The sequence below is a fragment of the Acanthochromis polyacanthus genome, chromosome 19 (assembly GCF_021347895.1).
Source record: "Acanthochromis polyacanthus isolate Apoly-LR-REF ecotype Palm Island chromosome 19, KAUST_Apoly_ChrSc, whole genome shotgun sequence".
Taxonomy (NCBI): domain Eukaryota; kingdom Metazoa; phylum Chordata; class Actinopteri; family Pomacentridae; genus Acanthochromis; species Acanthochromis polyacanthus.
The window spans coordinates 27,556,147-27,572,051 of NC_067131.1; the positions used below are offsets into that span (position 1 = coordinate 27,556,147).

The following is a 15,905-nucleotide window of genomic DNA, read 5'->3' on the forward strand; positions in this document are numbered from 1 at the left end:
TTAGAGTGCTGCATACCATGTAAAAGCTTTAACAACACGATGACATTGATGTAAGCCTTTACAATAATCCAATATTAATGGTATACACACGTGGACAAAATTGTTGGTACCCCTCAGTTAAAGAAGGAAAAACTCACAATTCTCACTGAAATCACTTGAAACTCACAAAAGTAACAATAAATAAAAATTTATTGAAAATTAAATAATCAAAATCAGCCATCACTTTTGAATTGTTGATTAACATAATTATTTAAAAAAACAAACTAATGAAATAGGGCTGGACAAAAATGATGGTACCCATAACTTAATATTTTGTTGCACAACCTTTTGAGGCAATCACTGCAATTAAACGATTTCTGTATTTGTCAATGAGCGTTCTGCAGCTGTCAACAGGTATTTTGGAACACTCCTCATGAGCAAACAGCTCCAGTTGTCTCAGGTTTGATGGGTGTCTTCTCCAAATGGCATGTTTCAGCTCCTTCCACATATGTTCAATGGGATTCAGATCTGGGCTCATAGAAGGCCACTTTAGAATAGTCCAACGCTTTTCTCTCAGCCATTCTTGGGTGTTTTTGGCTGTGTGTTTTGGATCGTTGTCCTGTTGGAAGACCCATGACCTGCGACTGAGACCAAGCTTTCTGACACTAGGCAGCACATTTCTCTCCAGAATGCCTTGATAGTCTTCAGATTTCATCGTACCTTGCACACTTTCAAGACACCCTGTGCCAGATGCAGCAAAGCAGCCCCAAAACATTACTGAGCCTCCTCCATGTTTCACCGTAGGGACAGTGTTCTTTTCTTCGTATGCTTGGTTTTTGAGTCTATGAACATAGAGTTGATGTGCCTTACCAAAAAGCTCCAGTTTGGTCTCATCTGTCCAAAGGACATTCTCCCAGAAGCTTTGTGGCTTGTCAACATGCATTTTTGCAAATTCCAGTCTCGCTTTTTTATGAGTTTTTTTCAGCAGTGGTGTCCTCCTTGGTCGTCTCCCATGAAGTCCACTTTGGCTCAAACAACGACGAATGGTGCGATCTGACACTGATGTACCTTGGCCTTGGAGTTCACCTTTAATTTCTTTGGAGGTTGCTCTGGGCTCTTTGGATACAATTCCAACGATCCGTCTCTTCAATTTGTCATCAATTTTCCTCTTGCGGCCACGTCCAGGGAGGTTGGCTACTGTCCCGTGGGTCTTGAACTTCTGAATATTATCAGCCACTGTTGTCACAGGAACTTCAAGCTGTTTAGAGATGGTCTTATAGCCTTTACCTTTAAGATGTTTGTCTATAATTTTTTTTCGGATGTCCTGGGACAATTCTCTCCTTCGCTTTCTGTTGTCCATGTTCAGTGTGGTACACACCTTTTCACCAAACAGCAGGGTGACTACTTGTCTCCCTTTAAATAGGCAGACTGACTGATTATGAGTTTGGAAACACCTGTGATGTCAATTAAATGACACACCTGAGTTAATCATGTCACTCTGGTCAAATAGTTTTCAATCTTTTATAGAGGTACCATCATTTTTGTCCAGGCCTGTTTCATTAGTTTGTTTTTTTAAATAATTATGTTAATCAACAATTCAAAAGTAATGGCTGTTTTTGATTATTTAATTTTCAATAAATTTTTATTTATTGTTACTTTTGTGAGTTTCAAGTGATTTCAGTGAGAATTGTGGGTTTTTCCTTCTTTAACTGAGGGGTACCAACAATTTTGTCCACGTGTGTACATACTGTATACTAATTCATTGTTTAAAAACATACTTTCCTATATGGAAAGCAAACAAGCAGCACAAAAACTACATTTTTTCATTATTGAGCATGACAGTAATAAACATCAATGACTAAGTCTGGCTCTTAGTGTGACGAAACTCAAACCAGAATTATCAGGCTGCACACTGCAACCGTGCACTAAAATAGACTGAACACTTGAGTCAATACATGCTCTCAGCAGCCCTCTGTGCTCTGGGAACTATTTTCTACAACGACAGGCTGTCCCAAAGACAGTTTCCATCTAGGTTGTTGTAAGAAATGTTTACTGTTGTCATAGCGATGATGACGTGATTCGGTCGGAGCACAAAAAGCTGTGCAGGAACAGATTAGTCAAGAGAAAGACTCCACAAACCTCTAAGCAACAACAAGAAGAGGAAAATATCTACTGGGTCAAGGAGAAGCAAAAGAAGTTCAAGATAATGATTAACTATTTACTATTTAAACGCTGGATTGATAGGTGGATGAAATCATTTACCTTTTTGCAAAATTTGAGAGCAAGAAGCCAACCTAAGAACAAACCGCTGATGTGCTGTAGACTGCTGTTTCATTGACAGCATGCATTAGAGGTACAGTTACAATCAGTTATATCAATGAATGATTTTTGATTTATTTTCCAATTATTTCATTACTTATCAATGAAGGATATCAAACACAGATAAAAATGTGAAAATCAAGTTTCCAGAGTAATGACAGACCAATCAACTGGAGATTATTTTAAGGTAATTCAAGTATTTCCTTGGTGTTTAGTAAAGTTGTATCTTATCTTACAGTCATATTGGCTGATCCCCCGGGGAATGACTGATAAAGGTTACACTGGGTCAGCCTGCACTGTCTGTCAGACCTCAGTTTTGTACAGAGATGCGATTTCAGTTCAATAAGCGTCACCTCCAAGTGACAGAATATGCTTACTTCCCATGTCATTATGTTTATCTAGCATATAAAACTTTTGGAACGCTACAACCACTGAACGTTTGACATTTCTGTTAGTGTTTAACACAAAAGTAGTCTCCTGGCAACGAACTGATCCATTAAATGACTAATGAAGTCAGCACTAATGTGAAGTCTTTCCCCTGCAGCACTAATGTTTTGGATGCCCTGCAGAATCATGCTGACATCATTCAGGTAGCGGTCAGGTAAGGAGCTCAGTAGCTTCTATGCTAACCTCTATCAGACCTCTAACAAGGAAAGGGAGTGCAGCACTCCCTACGTCTAGGAAAAATGGAAATATTTGTCAGTTTTACATCCCTTTGATACTGGCAGTGTCTGTATGATGCAGCCTACACTGCTATTCCATGTGCCTCTAAGGCTTCATGCTTTGCAAACAGATAAATGTTGGTATTCAAACCTCTCTTTGCATCTTATTGATTGATTGATTCTACGGAATTATTGACCATGACATGGGTCAGCTTAAAAGCTCATGAAGTTGAATAGTCGCATTAGTATTTGTAATTTATTTTAGTCCCTGACTACAGTAGAGGAACAGCGCAGATCTCAGAATAAAGACAATGTGGTAATTGACATTATATAATTTCCCCATAAATGGCACTGAATGTCTAACATGGTAATAGATAGAGTTCCAGTATGTGGTAATGCTGCACTGACGGTAAGGTGTTATCTAAGTGGGTCACAGTATAAGACACACACACACACACACACACACACAGGTTGTGCTCTAATCTGCTTATTGCTTTGATAGTAAACAACAAATTATCAAATCAAGGCTGCACACACGTGCACACAAATGAGGTAATCCATGCTTGTTTTAACATCTGACCCATTATCTTTCAGGTCACTCTAACCAAACAACAACAGCTGATTGGCTGGTTATGTTTGCAGACCTTGCACCCGACCATCACATTTTAGCAACATGGAACCGAAAATAAAGATCAGGGATGTTGTCAAGGTAATGTTTCACTACAAAAGTTACTGATCAGTGTTGTAGAGTCTCTGCCAGACTATCACTCGCTGATATATTGATGATTTTTTCCAACCAGGATTGATAGTGTCACAAAATCTCACATTCTGCTAATGGACCTGTAATGTTCGATTGAATATAATTATCCCAAAAAGCTATGCAAATGTCAGTAATTAAATTAAGTCACTGAACAATAATTACCTTGTTGCTATTATGCAATTAATTATATTTAATTATTCAATTAATTACTTGCTTAATGGCAGCTCAGTAGTATTAGCATCATGCCAGTGACAACCTACACTCTACAGTCCTACACTATGAAGACTAAATATAGAAAAGACTGTCATTCTTCCTCCTATTCTTAGCCTTAATTTGAAAAAAGCTTCTAGAAATGTAGGTTATATCACGCTGTTAGCTGTTAGTGATGTTTTAGAGCTCCAAAGAAGAGCTCATCTGTTCTAAAACTCAAAAACAGATCAAATGAAACAGCTGATGAAAAGGATCATCATGTTTTCCACACAATACAAATGCAAAGTAAAAGAAGTTATGTTTCCACTGAACGCTTGCTGTTGCTTTCTAAAGCCACATCAGTGTGTATTTTCACTAACACTGCTATAAGAATGACTGACAAGATGACATTGTTTGGTCAGCTAATTATGTCATTGCATCAGGGATACAGTTCGAGGAACACTGAAAAGCTCGTTTAAGGGGTATTCCAGTTACGTAGCATTGGACCACAAAAAATGAGGGGATTTTTTTAGGAGGCAGATTAAAAATGAACAGCAAACACTAAAAGCTGAAAGCACGAAGGAAAATGTATCCAACTTTCAGAGGCCAAGTCAAACTAAAAGGCATTTAATTTGACATTTCCCACAAAGCAACTAAATAGTGTCTTTTATTAGAACCTCCTCTGGCCTCTCAAACAAACAGTTGGTAGTCAGACTTTCTGTAAAAATTGTTATCCAAGATAACCCTGATGGTTTTATTGCTTCAGGAGACATTACACGACTGTTACACAAGCTGAGTGGCTCTTGTGGTAACTAAACCGATCGACTGGATTTAAATAAATTCACTACGGTGTCCCTTTAAAGTCTGTATTAAGCAAGAATGCAGCACAAAGTCATATTTGGAGTTTTGCAGGCTACATGATGGATTTGTCTCAAAGCTGATGAAATCGCCAGCAGATACCACAATCAACGCTGTCAGAGAAACTGCGGTAGTTATCACCAAAAGCATGTTTAGAGCTGAGCAACATCCACATGATTGGGAATCAGATGCTCAGCAAACACACCATGAACTGAGACAACGCAGGCTTGTGACTGCAGAGCAAAGTTTGCGAAAGATTTGCTGCTGCTGTGACGGATGTAGCACAGACTCACGGAAAAATAACTGAGGGTAAAGGTCCTCTACACAGCAAGAGTGAAACCCCAGTTTGTGAATAATGATAAATTGAGCTTCACACGTTTTATGGTCCTCAAGGTATTTGTGTTTCTGGGTTAGCTCTGACGAAAGCATCTGCTCTTAAACCAGTAATACAAACAAGATTTTAGCAAAGCAGTGGCATACAGTAAGCAGGTATATGGTAGGAGGAATACAGAGGAGGAGAAGTGGTTGGGATAGTGGTGGAGAAAAAGCAGCTGTCCATCAGATACACACAAGGAGCCCAACATGTCGACATCTCAGACAGATCAAAATGACCATACATTCTATTCTGGGAAATCACCACAGTTCTCACGCAGTTTGTTCCTGCAGTCTGCTCTATTCAGTGTCATGAATCAAACAGAGCTTTGGTTCGAAACGAAAAGCAGCAACGTCTATAAAGCAAAAACAGCGGCGGACCGTTAAATAAAACTGTAACGTTACCTCTGTCCCCCCCGTCTCCAAACAACATCAAGGAGCAACGGCTTTGTTGAAAAACACTTGACAAAACTAGCTCTGATCCGGCGACCAGGCGAGAGACAGGAAGAAAGAAAAGAAAGGATGACTCGGGTAAAAAAAGAGGCAGCGAGAGAGAGACGTTTCCTCTTGTGGTAAGAAAAGACAGATGGCCTAGAAGGAGAGAAAGCAGTGCAGAGGACGAGCTACACAGCCGACATTTTAACTGCTGCTGACGCAAGGAGGGAGAGGAGAGAGGCAGGGGAGAGGAGGGAGGAAGGAGGGAGGAGGGAGGAGGCAGGGCCGGCCGACACACACTTCCCCTCTTTCTCTCTCTCTCTCTCTGTGTGACGCAGGCTCGCTCTCTCTTACTCGCCACATTCTCTGACTTGGTCTCTCTTTCATTTTCTCTCTCGGCCTCTCAGCCTCTCTCACTCCCACTCGGCCTCCTCCCACCTCCGCTCAGCCCAGCTTTGACGGTCTTTTCTTTGCACATGTTTTCCTTCCTTTAAATTACGTTAAATTGTGTGTGGTAGTGCAAAAAAGTAGTAAAGGGGAAGATTAAGGTATTTTGTAATTACTGAACTGAAACCAGATCATTCTACAAACAAGTGCCATGGCAAAGAATGCTAAAGCAGAAGTGGATATAACAAGCCACAGTTTCCATCCGCCTCAGTTCCAGCCGGTTTATACACTATGTATGATTATAATTATAGTCATTCTATGCAGTAATACACACTGAATGGTACTTGGGCAGGGTTGTTCAACTTGAAAGTTTCTATAAGTTCGTTGTTTTGGTGTGCAGCCCACACCTTTACTGTTTTGGTTCATTCTCACCGATCTCATCAGCGTCTCTCCAGCAATACTACAAAATACTTTTCTGTAACTTCAGCAGCCACTACACAACCTGCTCAGCATCAAACAGTTGTACAAACTACGTAGTGGACACAAAGCAGAGCTCAACCACAGGGAATACTGGACTAGTCACACACAAGACTACAGATAAACCATGTGTCTGCTGGATGTGTAAATAAGAAGCTTTTAAATGTCAGCACATCCACCAATGTATCAATACAATCAATCAAATGGGTCAGTGTACAGGAGTGTGGAAAAGCTTTAGGAATTAAATGGATAGTGTGGATACTTTCAAATGAATTATCGTTCAAAGTGATTACAAAAGTTGCTGGCAGTTAGTTTAATAATTGATCTCTATGTGAACAGCCCAAGCAGCTTCAAACTTCACTGCATTCATCAGAGCCCATTCATATATTATTAAAAAATGTTAAATGTAAAATAACAGTGATGTTTTTTTTGGCTAAAAGAAGACATAGGAAACTACCTCACATGTCACAATGTCCTCACTTAATATATTTGTGCAGAGACAGTTTTTTAGACAGAAATGTACTGGTCAAAAAACTTAAATTAACAATGTTTTCCACTTTACTATTTGGTTAATACTCTGATTGGCTACAATGGACAGGTTCGTTTTGAAAATGTAAAATTCACCTGATAACTTCTGTGAGGTTAAACAACGTTTTAAACCTCTGAAAGAATTCACTACATCAGTTTAAAAGTTCTTGGCTCTGGGACTTCCCACAGTATCACAAGAACCATTAGTTTGCCGCAAACACATTAACAGCTAAAAGACAAAACACATTTTAGCTCCTCTGTTTCTGTCCTCTTCCTAGTGCTCATAGCAGTAGGTCGATTTGGTCTTCATTAGCACCCGACAGACTGGCTGCAGTAATAACTCTGGCTGTAAATTCAGTTGTTTGTGTTTCTCTACAATTTATCTACAACACCTTTGTCATAGTTGCCAGGCTAAACTGGCTAGTAATTAAAACGACTCCATACCCTCCAAACAATGACAAATCCAAAACATATATGTCAAAGTATAACTAACAACAAACGACAACTACAGATGGCTGGTCCACTGCTGAACCGACACACACTCTGAACCATAACCTCTGAACTCATCAGCTGATCACAAACCTGCTCTGATTAATCCGTCTATCATTCAGCAGATTTACACTTTGCAACACACACACACACGCAACACACACACACACGCCACACACACACACACGCCACACACACACACACACACACACACACACACACACACACACACACACACACACACACACACACACACACACACACACACACACACACACACACACACACACACACACACACACACACACACACACACACACACACACACACACACACGTGAAGCTACATCCTGTAGTCCATCTGTTACACTGCTGCAGGATTAAAGCCTCGGTCATTTGCACACATCGACTCCCCGATTAAATACTGTACCAGTGACAAGCATTCATACATACAAATAGCTATCTTGCCACTTTCAGGAGACTATAAGCATGTGCAGCAGGAAAGGCATGATGCACTCTACAGCTTACATTTCTCAATTGTTTTTTCTTAACGAGCAACAACAGCTGGAGATCTAAATAGAATCTCACCTAAACTGAGTGTATTAAAAAGACAGAAACACTTTATGTACTGTGCTGCCACAGTTTATCAGAGGGAGAGGACTGAACTGCCTCTGCAAAGGGGGACGTGTTATCCGACGTCCTCACAGCCATAAAGGTAAACTTTAATTACACGTCAGCACACGGATCCACAGGAGGCAGGAGATTACACAAGCCCAGCTCCTTCTGCTCAGCGGGGAGAAAAAGGGAGATGGGGCAGGGGGATTTTTAGTGACCCAAATTCCACCAAAACTGGATCTAACATAGTTGACTGGTTTCCTCTCGGGATAGGGAGCAAGCCCACGAGCCAGGCACAAGCCCCAGAGCGCTGCTGCAGGTCTGTATATATGTATTCCACAGCTACACACACTGAGCACAAGGCAGGCTGTGGTACAGACAACGGAGGGCACAGGTTAGCGAGTAGCTTTCAAAGAAGAGAGCTGCATGTGATCTCTCACACACACACACACACACACACACACACACACACACACACACACACACACACCTACCTTTGTTCTCCTGTTGTCATAAACAGGCCAGTATAGTGACCAAATAACAAGGATGCCTCCAGATATCCATTTGTGTGTGTTTTGCTAAGTGGGCCCTTGTTGCTAGGTAACGTAGTAAGACTTAGCATTCTGTACCGAGAAAAGACAAAGTCAAACAAACATACAGCAGCATTTCATACTTTCATTCTTGGTCTACCTTTAACCATCTTAACATCTCATCTCTGTCATTCATGTCCCTCATATTTCCATCTATTTTCTCTGTGATGACCAACATTTTATGAGGTACACCTTTTAACTGCTCAGTAACACAGATCCATTCAGCCAATCACAAGGCAGCAATTCCAAGCATTGAGGCATGTAGATGTGGTCAGCACGACCTGCTGAAGTTCATACTGAGCGTTAGCATGGGGTAGAAAGGTGATTAAGTGACTTTCATGCCATGGAATGATTGTAGGTGCGGGGTCTGAGTGTTTTAGAAACTGCTCATCTACTGGGATTTTCATGCAGTGTTTACAGAGAATGGTGTGAAAAAGAAAATCCCCAACGAGCAACAGTTCTCAGGGTAAAAATGTCTCATTGATTGCAAAGGGCAGAGGAGTATGGACTGGCTGGAAATGACAGAAAGACAATGGTAACTCAAGCAACCACTCATTAGGTTGAAGGTATGCAGAAGACCACTGTGTGCCACTCCTGTCAGCCTAGAACTGGAAACTAAGGCTACAATTCACATGGGCTCACTAAAATTATAATAACATTACATGTTCTGATGAGTCTTAAACCCACAGCATGATGTTATGATGCCCACACAGACCAAAATGTCTGAGCAGTGTTTCCAGCACCTTGTTGGATCTTTACTACAAAGAACTAAGGGTATTCTTAAGGCCAAAGGGGGTCCAACTCAGTGCTAGCAAGGTGTACCTAATAAAGTGGCCCTTGAGACACTTTTTCACAGCAGACCTGTAGGGTTGTCACTGCAGGAAAAGCACAGGTGTGATTGGTGTAAAAATGAGTGTATTCTGTCTGAGTGAGGTAGTTCTGTGGTCCTGGTATTGAGCAATGGGGGATCATTGTTGTGGCGTACATGGATACCATGTGGAACTGGACCATTGTTCACTGGTTTTAGTCTGACCTACGGCCATTTATTGCATGTCTTTCCCTTACATTTCCCATCTCTCTTGCCACTGTGCATTACAACAAAGGCAAAAAGTCCAAAAAAGTAACCTAAAAAGCAACTGCTGGGGTTCTTGTGGTGGAACATTTGCATGTGGGGAAACAAGTGATTAAAAGTAAAAATTAAACTGGATGATCAAAGTCATCTGCTAAACTTTCACTGTACTTTCATTTTCAGTGTGCTAGCTAGCTGCCAGGGGATTGCTACTGTTGCTAACACTGAGACAGCGGAAGGGGAGGAGACTGCTGACAGAGAGAATCAGCCAATAGCAGGCTTATACCGGCAACCTACATCCAGCCTCCTGCACACAGTGTATACCATAGACTGTATATATAGTGGACGTAGCATCTGGCTCCAGAATTGAAGCCAACCCAGAAGTGTCAAAAACTTGCAATATCCCGCCGTCCGCTAGGGTTGGCTCCAAAAAGCTTTTGCTCCATAGACCCCAATTCATTTTTGGAGAAAATAAAATTTGATAGACTGATTTTCTACAGCTCAGGATGTTTTTCCCGTTAGTTTTCATGGTCAAAATGAGAGATCAGGTGGCCGATCTTAAAATAAATCAATACTGAATTTTAAATAAATCGTTAAAGTTGGCAGAGCCAGGGGGCGTGGCTGTACTTGATAGACAGCAACAGAAGCCTCTGCGGTAAAACGTGGGCGGGATAAGAGAGTCCTCAGCCAATCCTGCCCCTAGTTGCTCTCCGGTCCAGCCTGTTTGATGACGCTTTTTACGTCACTGGCTCCAAAAAATCCAAAACCGGCGACCAGGAAGTAGCAAAATCCGGGCTTCATTTTCTCGCCGTTGAAACCAACGGGTGACGTCACGGTTAGTTTACGCCTGGTGTATACATAAGCGGCTCTAGCTAGTCTTTTAATGTCTGCAGCTCTGACTGCCCCCCCCCCATCTGCTGTTGAACTTGCAATCTGATCAGTTTACAGTACATCTATGTGAACTAAATAATGCTGCTGTTAAAAGGTATCTGGAGAGGCGTCATGCAATCTTGCTAGGCATTTCTCTAAGATCCTCTGTGGGAAAATGAGTGAAAACTAACGAACAGTGACTAACGATCTGAATCACAAACCTTCAGAAATGGGGGGTTTGATTTTGGACGATATTTATAGCAGCTCTTTTGGGATATTTGCATCAAATCCTCTCAGCTGGCAGAAATTAGAGCATCTCATGCTCCTTACATCTGTCTGTCTCCCTCTATTAAATTAGAACAGAGGGATAGTGATAGACCGAATAACTGGTCGGTCAATAAATCGAGCCAGACGCGTGTTGAGGGTTAAATTGGTTCTGCAATGGCGACTGGCGACTGACCAGCTACTACAGCTTAATGGCTAATTTTCCATAGTGTGAATATGCTAAATTAAATCCATAAATGGCAGTAAAGCACAGTGTGTTGGCTCCAGGAAGTAACACAATAGACCCACCACAACATCAGACGTTGTAAACTGCACCACAACTGTGTTCTTCATTCACAAGTTTGTCTTTACAAAGTTTAATGAGCTGACTATCTGTAGAGCTTTGTTTCAATGATACTTTAAAGAAATGGAAAAGTATGCCGTGCAGGGCGCATAAAACAGTCAGTGCAGATGTTTAAGTTCAGTAAGTCTCATATCTATTATTGGCTGTATTTTATCAGATACAAAAAAACAACACTATGACATCAGCATTATATTTTACCCATCAGCTTCCAGTGTTAACTTGATATCAGCACCACCATTAAAAAACTGATATCAGCCGGCAACTACAGCAGAGAGCTCTGCCAGATGCTGTTAGTGTGTAGCAGCTCGGCAGTGAGCCACAACACAGCAGGGGTGTGTGTGTGCTTGAAAATAGAGTTTTACTAGTTTTAATGCCGGTGTTGCTCCAGAGGTGGCAGACAGACCATGATATAACTATTGATTTGGTACATTTTTCTGTGAATTGTGTCCATAAAGCTGAAATAAGCAGACATGCGTTTTCACTAATCCAGTCTAATAAATAAATGCTGTTTGTAAAAACTGCTGGTCACTGAGGCAACTATACTGGAACATTTCACTACTATTTATCATCTCAACTAACAAATGTTTTCTTTAGCAATTAATTTGAGACTTTTTCTCAAATATTGGAATAAATACTTTCACTGGAACAGCGTTTTCGAAGTAGCACGATATGGAAACCACTGTAATCACTACCAACACTACCAAGGAAGTAGAAGTAGGAAAATTTTTAACCATTCTTTACCCAATAGTCAGTCAAGTTAACAACCAATAATAAATTAACTGTTAAAATTACAAATACAGGACATTTTTCCATAAGATAAGACCACTTTAACCTGTGACACGTGTTTGACAAAGAAAAGTCTTTCATGTAATGTGCTTAGATTGTTTTTCAATCACAGAAACAATTCAAAACCCAAAGATTTTTAACTTGTTACCACACTAAGCAGAATAAAGTAGCAAATAACGATTAGAGAAGTAGGAATATATTTTTTTTCCTAAATTATACAAAAAAATTGGAGTTTTTTCCACAACTGACTGATTAAATGCCAGAACGTAATCCTATATGCATAGTTGCAGCTTAAGGTATAAGCTGCAACTATGCATAAAGGTGGAGGCGGCATGGCTCAGTGGGTAGAGTGGCCGTCTTGCAACTGGAAGGCTGCCAGTTCAATTCTCGGCCCGTCGTACTCATGTCGAGGTGTCCCTGAGCAAGACACCTAACCCCTAATTGCTCCTGGTGGGTCGTGGTTAGCGCCTTGCATGGCAGCTTCCGCCATCAGTGTGTGAATGGGTGAATGTGACGTATCATGTAAAGCGCTTTGGGTACCTTGCAGGTATAGTAAAGCGCTATATAAATACAGACCATTTACCATTTAAAGATGGTCAAATGTCACAGCAGTGACATTGTGTAGCATATACAGTACTGGGCTAGATTTCACATTCACAACATTTCTGACTTCCCACCTTTCTTGTCTGTAATATCCCAGCTGACTAATGCTTCAAGGTCAGCTGAGGACAGAGTTGCACATACAGCGCACCACATTTACAACAGAATAGAGGAGGAGCAAGTATACAGTGTGACAGCCATCATTAAAGGTTTCAGGAAAGGCGGATGTTCTACTCAAGATGCAGCTACTCCTATGGATGGTACAATATGTTCAAATAGAACTATCAGTACGGTTGTCCATACAGTCTTGTATCCCCCTTTATAATACAAGTGTCTACATTAAGGCTGGCTTCTTTCAATGATCAGTTTATCGACATATTAACATTTAGCTGCAGTTTTTACTCTGAGTCTTTTGTGTTTTCAACTGACTAATCATTTTAGCTCTTGATCAATAGGTCCATCAGTCAGCTGCCTTCACCCACATGGGAGTCACAACCAATAACTGCAGAAATTCATAGTTTAAATGTGTCTTCCTGGGTATGTGAACCTGCCAACATCCAGTTCTGCTGAAGATAAATCCTTTACAGCAACAATAAAGAAAGGTTAATGAACATCTGCAGTAAGAGCTGACTATAGCTCTAAATGTAGCATGTTTTTATAAAGTATGCTGCATCCTCTCCTTTCATTCTGTTGATGGTTTGATACAGCATGGCTGACACTCTTCTCTCCTTTCTCATTTTCCATTTCTCCCACACCTCTCTCCCTGCCCTTGGGTGTTATCTGGTCATTGGAATTCTCTTTGTGTCTGTGATGGGAGTCTGCATCGAGTGTCTTTAATGAGTTCACACAGTACTCAGTGCTCCCTGGGAGACAATAATATGATGTAATATCTGGATCAGAGATGCAACCACACACATGCACACACAGAGGGCACAACAGACAGATGTACAGAACAGGAGGCTTACTCTTTAAAACCATCCCTCTCTTTGTCTGAGTCACTGTCTCGCTCTCTCCCTCCAGTCTGCCTCTTCTCTCTCCCTTCCTGTCATGTGTTCATCTCAGCTGGAGTTCTCTGTGGTGCCAGGAGAGGTCTGATCCTATGTCAGAGCTGGAGGAGGCCAGAGCAAAGCCCTACATTAAGCACAATCTGTCTGAACACTATGTGTAGGCTGCCAATGATTTATTCAACAACCGTGTTTTGTGCCCTGGCTCGAAAGAAGGAGGTAATGCTGCCACAGCGATAAAATAAAACTGTTTTCTAAATGCCAGAATGTAACCCTACACGCCAACCAACAGGAACAAACACCTCAACTAAAAGCTTTTATCAGGACATGAATTTTGTTCAAGATGGTATTACACACTAGTTTGCCAAGAAGTCATGTAACAGAATTGCTTCATTATTTCCTCTGATGTTGTGTAATGCTGGCATTTACTTCAGTAATAGAGTCACATCAGGGAGGGGTCCCCTCTGCTCACTGTAAAATAAAGCTGTTGTCAGTCGGAAAGCCTGGAGACGAGTCCGCTAAGCACGGTACAAATACAAGTCAGTCACACAACTAAACAAACAGCTTTATGTGCCCACTAATGGGGCAGACTGGGCAGCTGGACACTGACTATCAGGTGTGAATAATCTCAGCACGAACATCATGTGTGTGCAGTATGCATGCACCTGACGGGCTAAATGAACAGAGAGAAACCAACCCATGCAATGTGACTGCAGTAAGACATAAGAACAGATCAGATATCAGATCCAGCTGTTGAACAGTTTATTACACCACTGCATGACTCAGTATTATTGTTTACTCAGTTCAAACTCTATAAATGAGGTTGAAAGCGTGAAATTGTACAATGATGATGAACTCCTGCCTAGAAAGGTGACATTGCACTTACTGCAAAAGTCCAACCAACATACAGTGAAAATGCTTTGAAATATACAGAGATGAAACGCTTCACACAATGCAGACAATAAATGACTAGGACTTTTTAATAGTTATACTAGAATTTTAATAATAATAATAATAATAATGATGCATTTTATTTGATGGCTCCTTTAATGGCACTCAAAGTCATCCTACATTACATAATGTGAAATATTTTTGCTACTATTAAATAAGCCTATCACCAAGCCGTTGACTCTCAGAAACTTGTCTTCTGATTCTGTTGTGGCTTTGGGTCTGCCAGGCCTCTTACTGTCAGTTTCCTCCAGTTTCTGAGTACCGTTTGAAGGTTTTCCTTGACTTTCTTCGCCATTTCTGTGTAGGAATGTTCTACGTTTTTAAGTGTTACGATGGTCTGTCTCTTTTCTATTGTTAGTTTCCTTTTCTTCACCATTTTTATAGCAACACACTACCTTCTGCAGTACAGTGCAGTCCTCTTCAAATGATACTCTGGAGGGTATGGTGCCACGGTGTGTTCCAACACTACTTTTATGCAGACAGAGGGGGTGTAAAAAAACCCAAGAAAAGTTGGGACACCTGTAGGATTTGGTAGCACCAACTTTCAAGGCTTGATCAACCTCCATTGCTGCAGAACAGCTTTAAGTTGTTAACACATTGCTTGTTCCCTGAAGAATTCCTTTTTGTATAATTCTGAAATGTACATTATTTTCCAGTTACCTTTTTTAACCTCTGGCGGTTCACCACTTCCCTTTGTACCATGTGAAGCTATTCACTGGACTTAAGCTACTTGTATTTCAATAAAAAACTGGAAGAACTGAGGCGTTCTAAAACTTTTGACTGGTAGTGTATATATGATTAGCAGCAGTCTGGAGTTTTCTGTATCTTTCATTTAAAAACATTACTGTATAATTCAAATTTAAAAAATGATGATAAACAGTAACACTGAAATAATAATAATTATAATAATAATAATTATCTGTACTATACGACTAAAACGTAGCCACAACTCACAAAATAAGTAATAGCCAGCAGTAGCTAGCATTCAATCCAAATGGGGCACAACTTTGTGAAATTTGTGGACCGTTTCATTCTACTATCACGTGAATGTTGGGAGTTTGTAGTCATAACCAGCTAGTAGCAGTGATTTTTCAGTTTCCACTGAACCATTGCAGAGGAAAAGGTTGGAACAGGACGGCGTACTTGAAAGAAAAGGGAAGAAGAACTTAGAGATCATGATGGAAATTTGGCATTGTTGTTTGTTTAATGTGTTACTTTGTGGATGGTTGCTGTTGCCTCAACACTCCACAAAGATCCTATGTAGTGTAAAAACCATTTCACAATAATACTATTATTGTTCTATAACTGTAGTTATTTATTCATGTGAAATGCATCGTC

The 15,905-nt window shown here is 40.7% G+C and overlaps 1 protein-coding gene across 3 annotated transcripts in view; it reads right to left on the reverse strand.

Annotated features, from left to right (window-relative positions):
* jmjd1cb (jumonji domain containing 1Cb) overlaps window positions 1-15,905 on the reverse strand; it is a 146,953-nt gene that overhangs the window by 62,817 nt on the left and 68,231 nt on the right. Inside the window, exon 1 of one of the 3 annotated variants that reach the window (XM_051939793.1) lies at window positions 5,545-5,802. The exons of the other annotated variants lie outside the window; for them this stretch is intronic. The gene's annotated coding sequence lies outside the window, so the exon portion shown is untranslated. Of the gene's footprint in view, window positions 1-5,544; window positions 5,803-15,905 lie in introns of those variants that run through there. 3 annotated transcript variants of the gene reach the window in all.